Source organism: Somniosus microcephalus, chromosome 12, assembly GCF_052327205.1.
Source record: "Somniosus microcephalus isolate GS21.2 chromosome 12, FLI_Smic_1.0, whole genome shotgun sequence".
In the NCBI taxonomy this organism is placed as follows: Eukaryota; Metazoa; Chordata; class Chondrichthyes; order Squaliformes; family Somniosidae; genus Somniosus; species Somniosus microcephalus.
Genome location: NC_140998.1, coordinates 181971340 through 181991558, shown reverse-complemented (window position 1 = coordinate 181991558; position 20219 = coordinate 181971340).

The following is a 20219-nucleotide window of genomic DNA, read 5'->3' as shown; positions in this document are numbered from 1 at the left end:
AAAACAGTTGGAGAAAGCGGCTCTTCACTCCATCGATGAGAATCTCCCTTTCATAGTCGAATGTGATGCCTCGGAGGTGGCAATCTCGGCTACTCTAAATCAGGAAGGTCGTCCTGGAGCATTTATGTCCAGGACCTTGCAAGGTGCCGAGCTACATTATCCTCCGGTTGAGAAGGAAGCCACAGCCATCATAGAGGCGGTACGGAAGTGGAACCATTTCCTAGCTCGCCAGCACTTTACATTAATCACGGACCAGCGATCAGTCGCCTTCATGCTCGATAATCGAAAACGAACCATAATTAAGAATAATAAAATACAGCTTTGGAGGATGGAACTGGCCTCTTTTGGTTACACCATTCACTATCAACCTGGCAAGGAGAATGTGGCCCCAGATACCCTCACACGAGCATTCTGCTCCACTATGTCGTCCTCTACTCTCATAGATGTCCATAATGGATTGTGTCATCCTGGTGTTACGCGCATGCTACATTTCGTACGATCACGGAATCTCCCTTTTTCTACTGGAGATGTAAAGAAAATGTGCTCAGAATGCCGGCTTTGTGCAGAATTAAAACCTCAGTTCTTCCGCCCCTCAGATGGTATGCTCATACACGCAACCCAACCGATGCAACGACTTAGCATCGATTTTAAGGGCCCAGTACCCTCTTCAACTCGGAACACATGTTTGCTCACCATGATTGATGAATATTCACGTTTTCCGTTTGCCTTCCCCTGCTCCAATATGCTGGCGTCCACAGTAATCTGCTGCCTTGAGCAGGTATTTTCTCTCTGTGGCATGGCGGCTTACATTCACTCGGATCGGGGTCCATCCTTTATGTCAAGGGAACTCAAGGACTACCTCTCAGAACGGGGAATTGCTACAAGCAAAACGACGCCATATCATCCCATCGGAAATGGGCAGGTAGAGAGGTATAACGGTATCATCTGGAATTCCGTACATCTTGCTTTAAGATCTCGGGGCCTACCAAACCAGCAATGGGAAGCAGTGCTTCCGGATGCATTGCACTCTATATGGTCCCTTCTTTCTACAGCCACAAATACTACACCTCATGAGCAGTTCTTTGGATTCCAGCGTCGCTCATCTTATGGGACATCCCTCCCGTCATGGCTAACTACTCCTGGACCTGTACTACTCCGAAGATACGTTCGGACGTCTAAAAATGACCCTCTCGTAGACGAGGTCGAACTAACCGATGCCAACCCCACCTATGCATACATACGATATCCCGACGGCCGAGAATCTACCGTATCATTACGAGATCTGGCTCCCTGCCCACCAGGACCTAGTGGGACATCGAGTGATGGTATTTTACCAGGAGCCTCTTGGAACCTACCGGGTACCCCTCTCCAGGATCCTGATCTGACACCAACTAGCTTGGTGCCGGTAGAACCCCGTACTCAAAGTTGCGACCCTCCCAGTACCGCGCACCAAAGTACTGATCCGCCACAGACCAGCTCTGCACCTCTCTCTGAACAGAGACAGACCGACTCTGCACCTATTGGGACTCGTACACGAAGCCATGATCTCCCCGACCCTTCACAGGGTAATCCAGGCCACACAGACTCTGACCAATGGCCAACCGCATGTAAGCGGACCAGCGACCCTCTACGACGGGAACCCAAACGGGTGCGACTCTTTCTCGTTCGGCGGCTGCGGAATAAAAGGAAGAACACAGCCTTCTAATCTCGCAGGAGGGAAGAATGTGATAATAATAATAACTTCCGGGAAGTTATGTGCACATCACTTCCTGTGAACTGTGAACTCTGTGCATACATCACTTCCTGTGCATACGTCACTTCCTGTGTTTGGACTAGTATAAATACTGAACTGCTCAGTATTGTAAAAGGGCTTCACCTAGCGGCATGGTGAAGACCGCTCTTGTATATAGTTTAATTATAAGTTGCTTAAAGCTTACTTTAAAGTTCCTTGATGTGTGAGACTCTTTTGTTACATCAACCTCGTCCTCAACAATCTACCTGTCGCAGATGCATCTGTCCATGACAGTATTGGTAGCAGTGACCACCGCACAGTCCTTGTGGCGACGAAGTCCCGTCTTCACACTGAGGACACCCTCCATTGTGTTGTGTAGCACTATCACCGTGCTAAATGGGATAGATTCAGAACAGATCTAGCAGCTCAAAACTGGGCATCCATGAGGTACTGTGTGCCATCAGCAGCAACAGTATTCCACCACAGTCTGTAACCTCACACACACACACACACACTTCTCTGCTCTCTCTCCCTCTCCTCTCTCTTCCTCTCCTCTCTCTCCCGCTCCTTCTCTCTCTCTCTCAGACACAAATACACAGGCTTTCTCCCTCCCATTCTCTCCCTTTCTCTCTCCTCTCTCTCTCTCACACACACAGGATTACTCTCTCTCACTCCCCTGCTCTCTCTCTTCCTCTCTATCTCCCTCTCCCTCTTTCTCTCTCCCTCTCTCTCTCCCTCACTCCCTCTCTCCCTCTCTCTCTCTCTTTCCCCTCTCTGTCCCTCTCTTTCTCTGTCCCTCTTTCTCTCTCCCTCACTCCCTCTCTCCCTCTCTCTCTGCCTCTCTTTCCCTCTCCATCTTTTTCTCTCCCTCTCTCTCTCTCTATATCCCCTCTCTCTCTGTCCCTCTCTCTCCCACCCCCTCCACCTCTCCCCATCTCACCCTCTCCCTCTCTCCGTCTCTCCCTTCTCTCTCTCCCTCTCTTCCCTCTCACTCTCTCCCCCTCTCCCTCTCTACCTCTCTCCTCCCTCTCTCTCTCCCTCCATCTCTCTCCCATTCTCTCCGTCTCTCTCCCTCTCTCTCCCCCTCTCTTTCCCTCTCTTCCCTCTCACTCTCTCCCCCTCTCTCTGTCCCTCTCCATATCCCTCACCCTCTCTCACCATCCCTTCTCTCTCTGTCCTTCTCTCCCTCTCCCCCTCTCCCTCTCTACCTCTCTCCCTCCCTCTCTCTCTCCCACCATCTCTCTCTCCCCTTCTCTCCATCTCTCTCCCTCTCTCTCCCCCTCTCTCTCCCTCTCTCCCATCCCCCTCTCTCTCTCCTGCACTCTCTCCCTCTCTCTCTCTCTCTCCCTTTCTCTCACTCCCTCTCCCCCTCTCTCTCTCTCTGTCATTCTTTCTCACACACTCCTGCCTTTGGGCGATCACCACCTCATTGAGTTCTCCCGTGCTGCAGGCAATTTCTACCAAAGATTCTCACAAATATGCCCTGAATTCAGAAATCTGAATGACAACCAAAAACTCCCATTCCTACTGGGGGAGGAGAGAAGCTGTGTAACACTGGCGGCACACTATGTTACAGCTTGCCATGAACAGAGGGACAACCAGTAAACTAAGAAAAGAGTATATATAAATAATGCGATTGTATATTTATACACTCAGGGATATACCTGTTTATACACTGTATGAATAGAACTGCATTTATGTGTTCAACCATAAATGTATTATGATGCTTTGGCAACATAAGATGTACCTTATCATGCCAATAAAGCGATTTGAATTTGAATGTGCAGACCCAGTTAATGAGACTCCTACTGATCCTCTATGATCACAGGCACAGCCTATTGCAATGGCCCTAGGCCCTGAGCCCCCAACACTGTGCTCAGTGTCTGAACCTGTGTCCATTGTAAACCCCACCTATCTCTTTATAGGAGACACCAGGGTGAAGGGTCAGGGCTCACATTACAGAGTGCGCAAAGATTCAAAACAGTAGGAGAGAAGGCAAGGACCTCAGGATGACCCAGAGTGCCTTAAAGCCAATGAAGTACTTTTGAAGTGCAGTCACTGATGTAATGTGGGAAACGCGGCAGCCAATTTGCGCACAGCAAGCTCCCACAAACAGCAATGACATGATGATCAGATAATCTATCTTTAGTAATGTTGGTTGAGGGATAATTATTGGCCGGGACACCGGGGAGAACTCCCCTGCTCTTAATCAAAAGAGTGTCCGTAGGATCTTTTACGTTCACCTGAGAGCGCAGTCGGGGCTTCGATTTAACGTCTCATCCGAAAGGCTGCCCCACCGACAGTGCGGCACTCCCTCAGTACTGCCCCTCCGATATTACAGCGCTCCCTCAGTACTGCCTCTCTGACAGTGCAGCGCTCCCTCAGTACTGCCCCACCGACAGTGCGGCACTCCCTCAGTACTGCCCCTCCAATATTACAGCGTCCCTCAGTACTGCCTCTCTGACAGTGCAGCGCTCCCTCAGTACTGCCCCACCGACAGTGCGGCACTCCCTCAGTACTGCCCCTCCAATATTACAGCGTCCCTCAGTACTGCCCCTCCGACAGTGCAGCGCTCCCTCGGTACTGCCCCTCCGACAGTGCGGCACTCCCTCGGTACTGCCCCTCCGACAGTGCGGCACTCCCTCAGTATTGCCCCTCTGACAGTGCAGCAATCCTTCAGTACTGCCCCTCCGACAGTGCAGCGCTCCCTCGGTACTGCCCCTCCGACAGTGCGGCACTCCCTCAGTACTGCCCCTCCAATATTACAGCGCTCCCTCAGTATTGCCCCTCTGACAGTGCGGCACTCCCTCAGTACTGCCCCTCCAACAGTGCGGCGCTCCCTCAGTACTGCCCCTCCGACAGTGCAGCACTCTCTCAGTGCTGCCCCTCCGACAGTGCTGCGTTCACTCAGTACTGCCCCTCCGACAGTGTAGCGCTCCCTCAGTACTGCCCTTCCGACATGGCAGCGCTCCCTCAGTACTGCCTCTCCGACAGTGCAGCACTCCCTCAGTACTGCCCCTCCGACAGTGCAGCACTCCCTCAGTACTGCCCTTCCGACAGTGCAGCGCTCCCTCAGTACTGCCTCTCCGATATTACAGCGCTCCCTCAGTACTGCCCCTCCGATATTACAGCGCTCCCTCAGTACTGCCCCTCCGACAGTGCTGCACTTCTTCAGTACTGCCCCTCTGACAGTGCAGCGCTCCCTCGGTACTGCCCTTCCGACAGTGCAGCGCTCCCTCAGTACTGCCCCTCCAACAGTGCGGCGCTCCCTCAGTATTGCCCCTCCGACAGTGCAGCACTCTCTCAGTGCTGCCCCTCCGACAGTGCTGCGTTCACTCAGTACTGCCCCTCCAACAGTGCAGCGCTCCCTCAGTACTGCCCTTCCAACATGGCAGCGCTCCCTCAGTACTGCCTCTCCGACAGTGCAGCGCTCCCTCAGTACTGCCCCTCCAACAGTGTGGCGCTCCCTCAGTACTGCCCCTCTAACAGTGCAGCACTCTCTCAGTGCTGCCCCTCCGACAGTGCTGCGTTCACTCAGTACTGCCCCTCCGACAGTGTAGCACTCCCTCTGTACTGCCCTTCCGACATGGCAGCGCTCCCTCAGTACTGCCCCTCTAACAGTGCCTCGCTCCCTCAGTACCGCCCCTCTGACAGTGCAGCTCTCCCTCAGTACTGCCTCTCCGACAGTGCAGCACTCCCTCAGTACTGCCCCTCCGACAGTGCGGCACTCCCTCAGTACTGCCCCTCCGACAGTGCGGCGCTCCCTCAGTACTGCCCCTCTGACAGTGCGGCGCTCCCTCAGTACTGCCCCTCTGACAGTGCGGCGCTCCCTCAGTACTCTCCCTCCGACAGTGCGGCGCTCCCTCAGTACTGCCCCTCCGACAGTGCGGCGCTCCCTCAGTACTGCCCCTCTGACAGTGCGGCGCTCGCTCAGTACTGCCCCTCCGACAGTGCGGCGCTCCCTCAGTACTGCCCCTCCGACAGTGCAGCGCTCCCTGAGTACTGCCCTGGGAGTGTCAGCCTGGATTACATACTCAAATCTCTGGACTAGGACTTGAGCCCACGACCTTCTGACTCAAATGCCCACGTGCTACCCACTGAATCCGGCTGATACCTAGCGAATGTGAGCAGGAGATGGAACGAGGAGTCTTGATGTCAACTAACATGAGGTGGTGGGGGTTGGTGGGTGGGGGGCAGGGAACGAAAGGTGTGTAAGATGGCGATCCCAGGGGAATTGAGTGCAGGCACTGTTTCCACAGGTACTGACACGATTATAAGAAGACTGCAGCTCACAGCGACACACATTACCGCCCACTCTTTCCCTGGACTTTAACAATAATTGCTCAATTACCTCAACCCCACAGCTACACCACTGTGGACTGAAGCTGCTGATGAAATAGGACGTGTTTGGAAAGGCAGCTCGCATTTTAACCGTTCCACGTTATTTAAACTCCTTGTAATTCAGGTACATTGGGAACAGGAGGAGGCCATTCAGCCCCCTCGGGCCTGTTACATAGAATCATAGAATTGTTACAGCACGGAAGGAGGCCATTTCGGCCCATCGTGTCCGCGCCGGCCAACAAAGAGCCATCCAGCCAAATCCCACTTCCCAGCTCTTGGTCCGTAGCCCTGCAGGTTAGAGCATCCCAAGTGCACATCCAAGTACTTTGTAAATGTGGTTAGGGTTCCTGCCTCGACCACCCTTTCAGACAGTGAGTTCCAGACCCCCACAACCCTCTGGGTGAAGACATTTCCCCTCAAATCACCTCTAAACCTTCCCCCAATTACTTTAAACCTGTGCCCCCTGGTTTTTGACCCCTCTGCTAAGGGAAATAGGTCCTTCCTACCCACTTTATCTAGGCCCCTCATAATTTTATACACCTCAATAAGGTCTCCCCTCAGCCTCCTCTGTTCCAAGGAAAACAGACCCAGTCTATCCAGTCTTTCCTCATAGCTAAGATTCTCTACTCCCAGCAACATCCTTGTAAATCTCCTCTGTACCCTCTCTAGTGCAATCACATCTTTCCTGTAATGTGGTGACCTCATGATTTTGAACACCTCTATCAAATCTCCTCTCAATCTTCTCTGCTCTAAGGAGAGCAATCCCAGCTTCTCCAGTCTATCCACATAACTAAAGTCCTTCAGAGGATTCGAGTACAGGAACAAGGATGTCTTGCTGCAGTTGTACAGGGCCCTGGTGAGACCACACCTTGGGTATTGTGTACAGTTTTGGTCGCCTTATCTGAGGAAGGATGTTCTTGCCATGGAGAGAGTGCAGCAAAGATTCACCAAACTGATACATTGGCAGGAATGACGTATGAGGAGAGATTGGGTCAATTGGGCTTATATTCGCTAGAGTTTAGAAGACTGAGAGGGGGTCTCATTGAAACTTATAAAATTCTAACAGGACTAGACACACTAGATGCAGGAAGGATGTTCCCGATGGCGGGGGAGTCCAGAACCAGGGGTCACAGTCTAAGGATAAGGGGTAAGCCATTTAGGACAGAGATGAGGAGGAATTTCTTCACCCAGAGAGTGGTGAACCTGTGGAATTCTCTGCCACACAGGGCAGTTGAGGCCAATTCATTAAATATATTCAATAAGGAGTTGGATATATTTCTTGAGGCTAAAGGGATCAAGGGATATGGAGAGAAGGCAGGGACAGGGTACTGAATTTGGATGATCAGCCATGATCTCATTGAATGGCGGAGCAGGCTCGAGGGGCCGAATGGCCTACTCCTGCTCCTATCTTCTATGTTTCTATGTTTCTATCCCTGGAACCATTCTAGTAAATCTTTTCTGCATCCTCTCTAAGGCCTTCACATCCTTCCTAAAGTGTGGTGCCCAGAATTGAACACAATACTCCAATTGAGGCTGAACCAGTGTTTTATAAAGGTTCATCATAATTTCCATGCTTTTGTACTCTCTGCCTCTATTTATGAAGCCCAGAATCCCGTAAGCCTTTTTATCCGCTTTCTCTACCCTGATACCTTCAGTGATTTGTGCACATCTACCCCCAAGTCTCTCTGTTCATGCACCCTATTTAGGATTGTACCCTTTAGTTTATATGTCCTCTCCTCATTCTTTCTACCAAAATGTATCACTTCATATTTTTCTGCATTAAATTTCATCTGCCATGTGTCCGCCCATTCCACCAGCCTGTCTATGTCCTCTTGAAGTCTATCACTCTCCTCCTCGCTGTTCAATATACTTCCAAGTTTTGTGTCATCTGCAAATTTTTGAATTTGTGCCCTGTACACAAACATCCAAGTCATTAATATATATCAAGAAAAGCAGTTGTCCTAGAACTGGGGAACACCACTGTGTACCTTCCTCCAGACCGAAAAACAACCGCTCACCACTGCTCTCTGTTTCCTGTCACTTAGCCAATTCTATATCCATGCTGCCACTGTCCCTTTTATTCCATGGGCTTCAACTTTGCTGGCAAGCCTTTTATGTGGCACTTTGTCGAACGCCTTTTGGAAATCCATGTACACCGCGACAACCACATTACCCTCATCAACCCTCTCTGTTACCTTATCAAAAAACTGGATCAAGTTGGTTAAACACGATTTGCCTTTAACAAATCCGTGCTGGCTTTCCTTCATTAACCCACACTTGTCCAAATGACTGTTAATTTTGCCCCTGATTATTGTTTCTAAAATCTTCCCCGCTACTGAGGTTAAACTGACTGGCCTATAGTTGCTGGGTTTATCTTTACACCCTTTTTTGAATAAGGGTGCAACATTTGCAATTCTCCAGTCATCTGGCACTGCCACCATTTCTAAGGAGGATTGGAAGATTATGGCCAGTACTTTCGCGATTTCTCCCTTCACTTCACTCAGCATGCTAGGATGCATCCCATCCGGTCCTGGTGACTTACCTACTTTAAGTACAGCCAGCCTTTCTAGTATCCCGTCTTTATTAATTTTTATCCCATCCAGTATCTCCTCTACCTCCTCCTTTACTATGTCTATGGCTGCATCCTCTTCCTTGATGAAGACAAATGCAAAGTATTCATTTAATACCTCAGCCATATCCTCTGCCTCCATGCATAGGTCTCCTTTTTGGTCCGTAATCAGCCCCACCCCTCTTACTACCCGTTTATTATTTATATGCCTATAGAAGACTTTTGGATTACCTTTTATGTTGGCTGCCATACTATTCTCACACCCTCTCTTTGCCCCTCTCATTTTCTTTTTCACTTCTCCTCTGACCTTACTACAGATAGCCTGATTCTCAGATGTATTCTCGACCTGACATCTTACTCTCTATCTCTTTTGTCATCCAGAGAGCTCTGACTTTAGTTGTCCTACCTTTCCCCCTAGTGGGAATGTACCTCAATTGTACCTGAACTATTTCCTCTTTAAAGGCAGGCCATTGTTCGATTACAGTTTTGCCTGCCAATCTTTGATTCCAATTTACCAGGGCCAGATCCGTTCTCATCCCACTGAAATTGGCCTTCCTCCAATTAAGTATTTTTACTCTAGATTGCTCCCTACCCTTTTCCATAGCTAATCTAAACCTTATGATACTATGATCACTGTTCCCTAGGAGCCTGTTACATAGGAACAGGAGGAGGCCATTCAGCCCCTCAAGCCTGTTACACAGGAACAGGAGGAGGCCATTCAGCCCCCTCGAGCCTGTTACATAGGAACAGGAGGAGGCCATTCAGCCTCCTCAAGCCTGTTACATAGGAACAGGAGTAGGCCATTCAGCCCCCTAAAGCCTGTTACATAGGAACAGGAGGAGGCCGTTCAGCCTCCTTGAGCCTGTTACATAGGAGCAGGAGGAGCCCATTCAGCCTCCTCAAGCCTGTTACATAGGAACAGGACTAGGCCATTCAGCCCCCTCAAGCCTGTTACATAGGAACAGGAGCAGGCCATTCAGCCCCCTAAAGCCTGTTACATAGGAAGAGGAGGAGGCCGTTCAGCCCCCTCGAGCCTGTTACATAGGAACAGGAGGAGGCCATTCAACCCATTGAGCCTGTTACATAGGAACAGGAGGTGGCCATTCAGCCCCTCAAGGTTGTTACACAGGAACAGGAGGAGGCCATTTAGCCCCTTGAGCCTATTACATTGGAAAAGGAGGTGGCCATTCAGCTCCTCGAGTCTGTTACACAGGAACTGAAGGAGGCCATTAAGCCCCTCATGCTGTTACATAGGAACAGGAGGAGGCCATTCAGCCCCTCGAGTCTGTTACACAGGAACTGAAGGAGGCCATTAAGCCCCTCATGCTGTTACATGGGAATAGGAGGAGGCCATTCAGCCCCTCGAGCTAGTTACACAGGAACAGGAGGAGGCCATTCAGCCCCTTGAGCCTGTTCTGCCATTCAATTAGATCATGGCTGATCTGTATCCTAACTCCATCTCCCCACCTTGGCCCTGTAACCCTTAATATCCTTACCCAACACAAATCTATCAAACTCAGTTTTAAAGTTTCACTTGACCCCCAGCCACAACAGCTTTTTGGAGGGGGAGAGAGTTCCAGATTTCCACCACCCTTTGTGTGAAGAAGTGCTTCCTGACATCACCCCTGAACGACCTGGCTCTAATTTTAAGGTGATGCCCCCCTTGTTCTGGACTCCCCCCACCAGAGGAAATAGTTTCTCTCTCTCTACCCTATCAACTCCTTTAATCATCTTCAACACCTCGATTGGATCACCCCTCAATCTTCTAAACTCGAGGGAATACATAGAAGGAAACTACACCCTTGTCCATCATTGAGCAGCTCTTCATTCTAGTGCAGTCTTATGTCATCATTTGAAACAAAATAAGATTAAGTTGATTTTAATATGAATTCTTGGGATGTGGGCGTCGCTGACAAGGCCGGCATTTATTGCCCGTCCCTAATTGCTCCTTGAGAAGGTGGTGGTGAGCCGCCTTCTTGAGCCACTGCAGTCCGTGTGGTGAAGGTGCTCCCACAGTGCTGTTAGGGAGGGAGTTCCAGAATTTTGACCCAGCGACGATGAAGGAACGGCCGATATATTTCCAAGTCAGGATGGTGTGTGACTTGGAGGGGAACTTGGAGGTGGTGGTGTTCCCAGGCACCTCCTGTCCTTGTCCTTCTAGGTGGAAGAGGTCGCGGGTTTGGGAGGTGCTGTCAAAGTAGCCTTGGCGAGTTGCTGCAGTGCATCTTGTAGATGGTACACACTGCAGGTATGGTACGCTGGTGGTGGAGGGAGTGAATGTTTAAGGTGGTGAATGGGGTGCCAATCAAGCGGGCTGCTTTGTCCTGGATGGTGTTGAGTTGCTTAAGTGTTGTTGGAGCTGCACTCATCCAGGCAAGTGGAGAGTTTTCCATCACACTCCTTGCCTAAGTTCCTTTCTCCAGCGCTGTCAGTCACAATTGGCTCTCTCTTTGCCGATACTCTAGCACTGCCACCAAGAGGCATCCCACCTATCTGAAAACCATCACAAAAGGCCTATCAGGAGACTTGAGTTTGAAGCAAGGACTACCTGAGGGTGCCAACCAGCACCCTTCACCTTGAGGCTAGCGTCACGGCCTCCACCTCATCTCCCAGGGCAGGAAAGGAAAGCCAATTTGGCCTAATCTGACTCTAAGAAGCATCAGACGGTTACAGGAGGTGGATAGAGGAAGCAGAGCTAGGCGACAGGGGGAGGGTTATAGATGGATACAGATAGTCGGTGTCCTAACTCTCATCAGGTCCCGTTCACCCGTCACCACTGTGCTCGCTGACCTACATTGGCTCCTGGTCTGGCAATGCCTCAACTTTCAAATTCTCATCCTTGTCTTCAAATCCCTCCATGGCCCTCGCCCCTCCCTATCTCGGTAACCTCCTCCAGCCCTACAACCCTCCGAGATCTCTGCGTTCCTCTAGCTTTGGCCCCTTGTGCAGCCCCACTTCCTTCGTCCCACCATTAGCAGCCGTGCCTTCAGCCGCCAAAGCCGTAAGCTCTGGAATTCCCTCCCTAACCCTCTCCGCCTCTCTACCTCTCTCTCCTCCTTTAAGACGCTCCTTAAAACCTACCTCTTAGACCAAGATTTTGGTCACTAGTCCTACTATCTCCCTCTGTGGTTCTTCAGGCCGTCCCAAAGTGCTTTACAGCCAATGAAGCACTTTTTGAAGTGTGGTCACTGTTGTAATGTAGGAAACGCGGCAGCCAATTTGCGCACAGCAAGCTCCCACAAACAGCAACGTGATAATGTCCAGATAATCTTTTTTAGTGATGTTGGTTGTGGGATAAGTATTACCCTAGGACAACAGGGAGAACTCACCTGCTCTTCGTAGAATCATAGAATCATAGAAATTTACAGCACAGAACAAGGCCATTCGGCCCATCTTGTCCGTGCCGGCCGACAAAGAGCTATCCAGCCTAATCCCACTTTCCAGCTCTTGGTCCGTATCCCTGCAGGTTACAGCACTGCAAGTACATATCCAAGTACTTTTTAAATGCAATGAGGGTCTTTGCCTCTACCATCCTTTCAGGCAGTGAGTTCCAGACCCCCACCACCCTCTGGGTGAAAAAAGTTCTCCTCAACTCCCCTCTAAACTTCCGACCAATTACTTTAAATCTGTGCCCCCTGGTTATTGACCCCTCTGCTGAGGGAAATAGGTCCTTCCTATCCACTCTATCTAGGTCCCTCATAATTTTATACACCTCAATTAGGTCTTCCCTCAGCCTCCTCTGTTCCAAAGAAAACAACCCCAGCCTATACAGTCTTTCCTCATAGCTAAAATTCTCCAGCCCAGGAAACATCCTCGTAAATCTCCTCTGTGCCCTCTCTAGTGCAATCACATCTTTCCTGTAATGTGGTGACCAGAACTATACGCAGTATTCTAGCTGTGACCTAACTAGTGTTTTATACAGTTCAAGCATAACCCCCCCTGCTCTTGTATTCTATGCCTCAGCTAATAAAGGCAAGTATTCCGTATGCCTTCTTAACCACCTTATCTACCTGGCCTGCTACCTTCAGGGATCTGTGAACATGTACTCCAAGGTCCCTTTGTTCCTCTACACTACTCAGTGTCCGACCATTTAATGTGTAATCCCTTTCCTTGTTAGCCCTCCCCAAATGCATTACCTCACACTTCTCCGGATTGAATTCCAATAGTGACCGTGGGATCATTTACGTCCACCTGAGAGAGGACAGACGGAGCCTCGGTTTAACGTCTCATCCGACAGTGTGGCGCTCCCTCAGCACTGACACTGGGAGTGTCGGCCTGGATTACGGGCTCAAGTTACATGGATTGGGGCTCGAACCAATGACCTCCTGCGGAGAGAGAGTGCTAAATACCCACGGCTGCCAAAGGCAGAGAGCATGATTTAACAAGGCTACCCATCAAATCCTTTTAATTAGTGGAGCGAGCGGATAAACAGTCTCTAAATACCAAACAAGCAGAAATAATGACAGTGAGCTTTACTTAATGTGAACACTATCATTAACGCCCAGTGCAGTTTTAATAGTCATTTTTCAGCTTGAGTATATTTCACTGCACATTAGAGTTGGAACTTGGCACATCCAAGCAGTGACATGACTGGTACTTATCTCAACAACAATAACCTGCATTTATATAGCGCCTTTAAAGTAGCAAAATGTCCCACGGTGCTTCACAGGAGCGATTATCAAACAAAATTTGACACCGAGCCACCATAAGGAAATATCAGGACAGGCGACCAAAAGCTTGGTCAATGAGGTGGGCTTTAAAAAAAGACTTACATTTATATAGCGCCTTTCACGACCACCGAACGTCTCAAAGCGCTTTACAGCCAATGAAGTACTTTTGAAGTGGAGTCACTGTTGTAATGTGGGAAAAGTGGCAGCCAATTTGCACACAGCAAGTTCCCAGAAACAGCAATGTGATAATGACCAATTCAATTCAATTCAATTCAATTTTATTTGTCATATATGCAGCAGACATGTGTACTACACAATGAAATGTTGATTCTTACGAGTCCTCCCAACATTGGAATAAATATGTCATAGCAATAATAAAAATACGAATAGAAATACAGTAATAATAAATAAAACAACAGTAATAAATAATAATAAATTATTCTTTCATGAGTCTTATGGCCTGGGGTTAGAAGCTGTTTTGAAACCTGCTGGTACGAGACCGTATACTTCGGTATCTGTTTTTGTGATGTTGATTGAGGGATAAATATTGGCCCCAGGACATCCAGGAGAACTCCCCTGCTCTTCTTCGAAATAGTGCCGTGGGATCTTTTACATCCACCTGAGAGGGCTGATGGGGCTTCGGTTTAATGTCCCATCTGAAAGACGGCACCTCCAACAGTGCAGTGCTCCCTCAGCACTGCACTATGAGTGTCAGCCTAGCTTTATGTGTTCCATTACCCACAAACCCACTGAGCCACAGTTGACACTAAGCATCTTGAAGGAGGAGAGGTGGGAAAGGTTTAGGGAGGGAATTCCAGAGCTTAGGGCCCAGGCAGCTGAAGGCACGGCTGCCAATGGTGCAGCGATGGAAATTGGGGGACAGGCAAGAGGCCAGAATTGGAGGAGCGCAGAGATCTGGGAGGGGGGGTTGTAGGGCTGGAGGAGGTTACAGAGACAGGGAGGGGGCGAGTCCATTGATGCATTAGAACATTTTAAAATCGAGGTGTACCAGAACGGGAGCCAATGTAGGTCAGCGAGCACAGCGGGGGTGATGGGTGAACGGGACTCGGTGCCAGTTAGGACACACTGGGGCAGCGAGCACAGCGGGGGTGATGGGTGAACGGGACTCGGTGCCAGTTAGGACACACTGGGGCAGCGAGCACAGCGGGGGTGATGGGTGAACGGGACTCGGTGCCAGTTAGGACACACTGGGGCAGCGAGCACAGCGGGGGTTATGGGTGAACGGGACTTGGTGCCAGTTAGGACACACTGGGGCAGCGAGCACAGCGGGGGTCATGGGTGAACGGGACTCGGTGCCAGTTAGGACACACTGGGGCAGCGAGCAGAGCGGGGGTGATGGGTGAACGGGACTCGGTGCCAGTTAGTACACACTGGGGCAGCGAGCACAGCGGGGGTGATGGGTGAAAGGGCCTCGGTGCCAGTTAGGACACACTGGGGCAGCGAGCACAGCGGGGGTGATGGGTGAACGGGACTCGGTGCCAGTTAGGACACACTGGGGCAGCGAGCACAGCGGGGGTGATGGGTGAACGGGACTTGGTGCCAGTTAGGACACACTGGGGCAGCGAGCACAGCGGGGGTGATGGGTGAACGGGACTCGGTGCCAGTTAGGACACACTGGGGCAGCGAGCAGAGCGGGGGTGATGGGTGAACGGGACTCGGTGCCAGTTAGGACACACTGGGGCAGCGAGCACAGCGGGGGTGATGGGTGAACGGGCCTCGGTGCCAGTTCGGACACACTGGGGCAGCGAGCAGAGCGGGGGTGATGGGTGAACGGGACTCGGTGCCAGTTAGGACACACTGGGGCAGCGAGCAGAGCGGGGGTGATGGGTGAACGGGACTCGATGCCAGTTAGGACACACTGGGGCAGCGAGCAGAGCGGGGGTGATGGGTGAACGGGACTCGGTGCCAGTTAGGACACACTGGGGCAGCGAGCAGAGCGGGGGTGATGGGTGAACGGGACTCGGTGCCAGTTAGGACACACTGGGGCAGCGAGCAGAGCGGGGTGATGGGTGAACGGGCCTCGGTGCCAGTTCGGACACACTGGGGCAGCGAGCACAGCGGGGGTGATTGGTGAACGGGTCTCGGTGCCAGTTCGGACACACTGGGGCAGCGAGCACAGCGGGGGTGATGGGTGAACGGGACTCGGTGCCAGTTAGGACACACTGGGGCAGCGAGCAGAGCGGGGGTGATGGGTGAACGGGACTCGGTGCCAGTTAGGACACACTGGGACAGGGAGCACAGCGGGGGTGATGGGTGAACGGGACTCGGTGCCAGTTAGGACACACTGGGGCAGCGAGCAGAGCGGGGGTGATGGGTGAACGGGACTCGGTGCCAGTTAGGACACACTGGGGCAGCGAGCAGAGCGGGGGTGATGGGTGAACGGGACTCGGTGCCAGTTAGGACACACTGGGGCAGCAAGCACAGCGGGGGTGATGGGTGAACGGGACTCGGTGCCAGTTAGGACACACTGGGGCAGCGAGCACAGCGGGGGTGATGGGTGAACGGGACTCGGTGCCAGTTAGGACACACTGGGGCAGCGAGCACAGCGGGGGTGACCACGGGTGAACGGGACTCGGTGCCAGTTAGGACACACTGGGGCAGCGAGCACAGCGGGGGTGATGGGTGAACGGGACTCGGTGCCTGTTAGGACACACTGGGGCAGCGAGCAGAGCGGGGGTGATGGGTGAACGGGCCTCGGTGCCAGTTAGGACACACTGGGGCAGCAAGCACAGCGGGGGTGATGGGTGAACGGGACTCGGTGCCAGTTAGGACACACTGGGGCAGCGAGCACAGCGGGGGTGATGGGTGAACGGGACTCGGTGCCAGTTAGGACACACTGGGGCAGCGAGCACAGCGGGGGTGATGGGTGAACGGGACTCGGTGCCAGTTAGGACACACTGGGGCAGCGAGCAGAGCGGGGGTGATGGGTGAACGGGCCTCGGTGCCAGTTAGGACACACTGGGGCAGCGAGCACAGCGGGGGTGATGGGTGAACGGGACTCCGTGCCAGTTAGGACACACTGGGGCAGCGAGCACAGCGGGGGTGATGGGTGAACGGGCCTCGGTGCCAGTTAGGACACACTGGGGCAGCGAGCACAGCGGGGGTGATCACGGGTGAACGGGACTCGGTGCCAGTTAGGACACACTGGGGCAGCGAGCACAGCGGGGGTGATGGGTGAATGGGACTCGGTGCCAGTTAGGACACACTGGGGCAGCGAGCAGAGCGGGGGTGATGGGTGAACGGGCCTCGGTGCCAGTTAGGACACACTGGGGCAGCGAGCACAGCGGGGGTGATGGGTGAACGGGACTCGGTGCCAGTTAGGACACACTGGGGCAGCGAGCACAGCGGGGGTGATGGGTGAACGGGACTCGGTGCCAGTTAGGACACACTGGGGCAGCAAGGAGTTTTGGATGAGCCCAAGTTTAGGGAGGGTGGGATGTCGGTTGGAAGAGTGGAGCCTGGAGGTGCTGAGATTTATAACCGCGCAGGGGAGAGCGTTGCAGGAATATAGACACACGGCTGTAACTCCGAGAGACAGACCAGCATGAAAGACCAACTCGTGGAACAAAAAAACATGATCGATACTCGATTTAGGTGCTAATTTACAGCTTTTCTGCGCCTGTCACCTTCTGATGTATGTGATCTCACCCCGGGGGTCACTGCAGAAATCAAACATAAGTCCGTTTTTAAGTTAACAATAGCCACGATTGAATATTATTCAAAAAAAATGTGCTTTGATAGAATTGCTGCTCCCGCCTGTTCCAAATCAACCAGTGCAATTTGCAAGAAAAGTGAGAAAATCGAAGATTCCTTCACTCCAACTGCCTCTGTGTGTTTATTATATATATATAGAGAGAGAGAGAGAGAGAAATTGGTGATCATTTTATTTTTTTATCTAGTGGAGTTTCTCCCTGTTTTCCGAGAGAGACACACACACACACAAATAGAAAGGGCACACTGCAGGAGGAGAAAGGGTTCATGACAGGACATGTGCAAGGAGACGAGGACAGGTGAGAGAGTGACACGGGGGAGCACTCCCGGGAGGAACAGGCTTTCGTGCGGCATTTCCACCCTTTCCTAAACTAAGCCTAACCTTCCATACATTCGAAATGATTTCAATACTTTTCAATCTCTCTCTCTCTCTGTCTGTCTCTCTATCGCTCTCTGTCTCTCTCACTGATCTCTCTCTGTCTCTCCGTGTTTCTCCCTCTCCCTATCTATCTCTCTCATATATATATATATAAATAATATCTTTCTTCTCTCTGTCTTCCTTTCTGTCTCTCTCTCTCCCTCCCTATCTCTCTCTCTCTCTCTCTCTCTGAGTCTCTCTCTCTCTCTCTGTCTCTCTCGCTGTCTCTGAGTCTCTCTCTCTCTCTCTGTCTCTCTCGCTCTCTCTCTCTCTCTGAGTCTCTCTCTCTCTGTCTCTCTGAGTCTCTCTCTCTCTCTCTCTCTGAGTCTCTCTCTCTCTCTGAGTCTCTCTCTCTCTGTCTCTCTCGCTGTCTCTCTGAGTCTCTCTCTCTCTGTCTCTCTCGCTGTCTCTCTCTCTGTCTCTCTCACGCACTCTCTCTCTCTCCCTCCCTATCTCTCTGTCTCTCTCTCTCCCTCCCTATCTCTCTCTCTCTCTGTCTCTCTCTCTCTCTGTCTCTCTCGCTCTCTCTGTCTCTCTCTGTCTCTCCCTCACGCTCTTTATCTCTCTATCTCTCTCTTTGTCTCTGTTGCCCTCTTTTTCTCTGTCTCTCTCTGTCTCACTCTTTCTGTCTGTCTCTGTGTCTGTCTGTTTCTCTCTCTGTCTATCTCACTCCCTCTGTCTCTGTGTCTGTCTCTGTCTGTCTGTCTTGCTCTCTCTCTCTCTCTGTCTCTCTTTGTCTGTCTCTGTCTGTCTGTCTCGCTCTCTCTCTGTCTCTGTGTCTGCCTCTCTCCCTGCCTCTTTCTGTGTGTCTCTCGCTCTGTCTCTCTTTCTCTCTCTCTCTCTCTGTCTCTCTCTGTCTCACTCTTTCTGTCTGTCTCCGTGTCTGTCTGTTTCTCTCTCTGTCTATCTCACTCCCTCTGTCTCTGTGTCTGTCTCTGTCTGTCTGTCTTGCTCTCTCTCTCTCTCTGTCTCTCTTTGTCTGTCTCTGTCTGTCTCACTGTCTCTCTGTCTCTGTGTCTGCCTCTCTCCCTGCCTCTTTCTGTGTGTCTCTCTCTCTGTCTCTCTTTCTCTCTCTCTCTCTCTGTCTCTCTCTGTCTTTCTCTCTCTGCCTCCCTCTTTGTCTCTCACTCTCTCTCGCTCTGTCTCTATCTCTTTCTCTCTCTAAAAGTACTGTAATAAGGATAAGCATCAATGATTTAATAAAACAATATAAATAATCCTATTCATTGCTCTCCCAGATCTCTCCAGTGTGTGTGTGTGAGTTTCCATTCCTCATTTACCATTTTCTGCTCTCTAGCTGTGTCTCTATCTCTGCTCTTGCTCTCTGTTCTGCTGCTTTGTGACTGCGGCCTCTATCTCACTTCATTCTTTATTTCTCTGTGTGACCTCTTTCATGTTGTCACTTTCACTTAATTGTCTCTCCCCTTTTTACTGCTGTCTGTTAATTTCTCTCTCTCATGATCTCTCTTTTTCTGTGTCTCTGTCTGTTTCTGACCTCTTCATCGCTGTCGCTTTTTAGCAACTTAATTTTGTATATTTTCTCTTGCTCTCTCTTACTGACACTATTTCTCTGACTTTGTCTTTCTCGGACTCCCTCTCTGTTTTTCGGTCTTTCCCAACTCTCTGTGTGTCTGTATCTTTCTTTCTGTCTTCTTTGTGTGTGTTACATTGTTTCTCCCTTGCTGCCTCCATCTCTGTCTCTCTTCCTCTCTGTCTGTTTCACCTTCTCTCTTTCTCTTTCTATTTCTCTCCCTCTGACTCCCTTTCTCTCCTCCTGTTTCTCTTGCTCCATCTCAACCTCTCTGTCTCTCTCTCCCTCTCTCTCCCTCTCTCTGTCTCTCTCTCCCTCTCTCTGTCTCTCTCTCCCTCTCTCTGTCTCTCTCTCCCTCTCTCTGCCTCTCTCTATCAATTCAATTCAATTCAATTCAAATCGCTTTATTGGCATGACAAGGTACATCTTATGTTGCCAAACACAGATCTATTCATACAGTGTATAAACAGATATATCCCTGAGTGTATAAATATACATTCGTATAATTTGTATATACTCTTTTCTTAGGTTTACTGGTTGTCCGTCTGTTTATGGCAAGCTGTAACATAGTGTGCCGCTAAGGTTACACAGTTTCTCTGTTCCCCTAGTAGGTATGGGGGTTTTTGGTCATCATTCAAATTTCTGAATTCAGGGCATATTTTTGTGAATTTTGGGTAGAAATTCTCCCTGATGCCCTGATATTTTCTACAAGCTGTGAGGAAGTGCATCTCTGTCTCCACCACTCCCTGACTGCAGTGAGAGCATATCCTGTCCTCTCTTGGTAGCCGGGTCTGCCTGTGTCTGCCTTTTTCGATGGCCAGGCTATGTTCACTAAGTCTGTACATTGTCAAGGTTTTTCTCAGTTTGCTATCCTTTACCCTGGTCAGGTAATCAGCCATGTTGTATTGTCTATCTCTCTCCCTCCCTCTGTCTCTATTCCTCTCTGTTTGCATCTCTCTCCCTCTGTCTCTCTTTATCCCTCTCTCCTTCTGTATCTCTCTATCTCTCTGTCTATCTCTATCCCTAGCTCCCTCTATCTCTATCCCTCTGTCTCTCTATCCCTCTCTCCCTTTGTCACTCTCTATCCCTCTCTCCCTCTGTCTTTCTATCCCTCTCTCCCATTGTCTCTCTCTATCCCTCTCTCCCTCTGTATATCTCTGTCCCTCTGTATCTCTCTATCCCTCACTCCCTCTGTCTCTCTCTATCCCTCTGTCTCTCTATCCCTC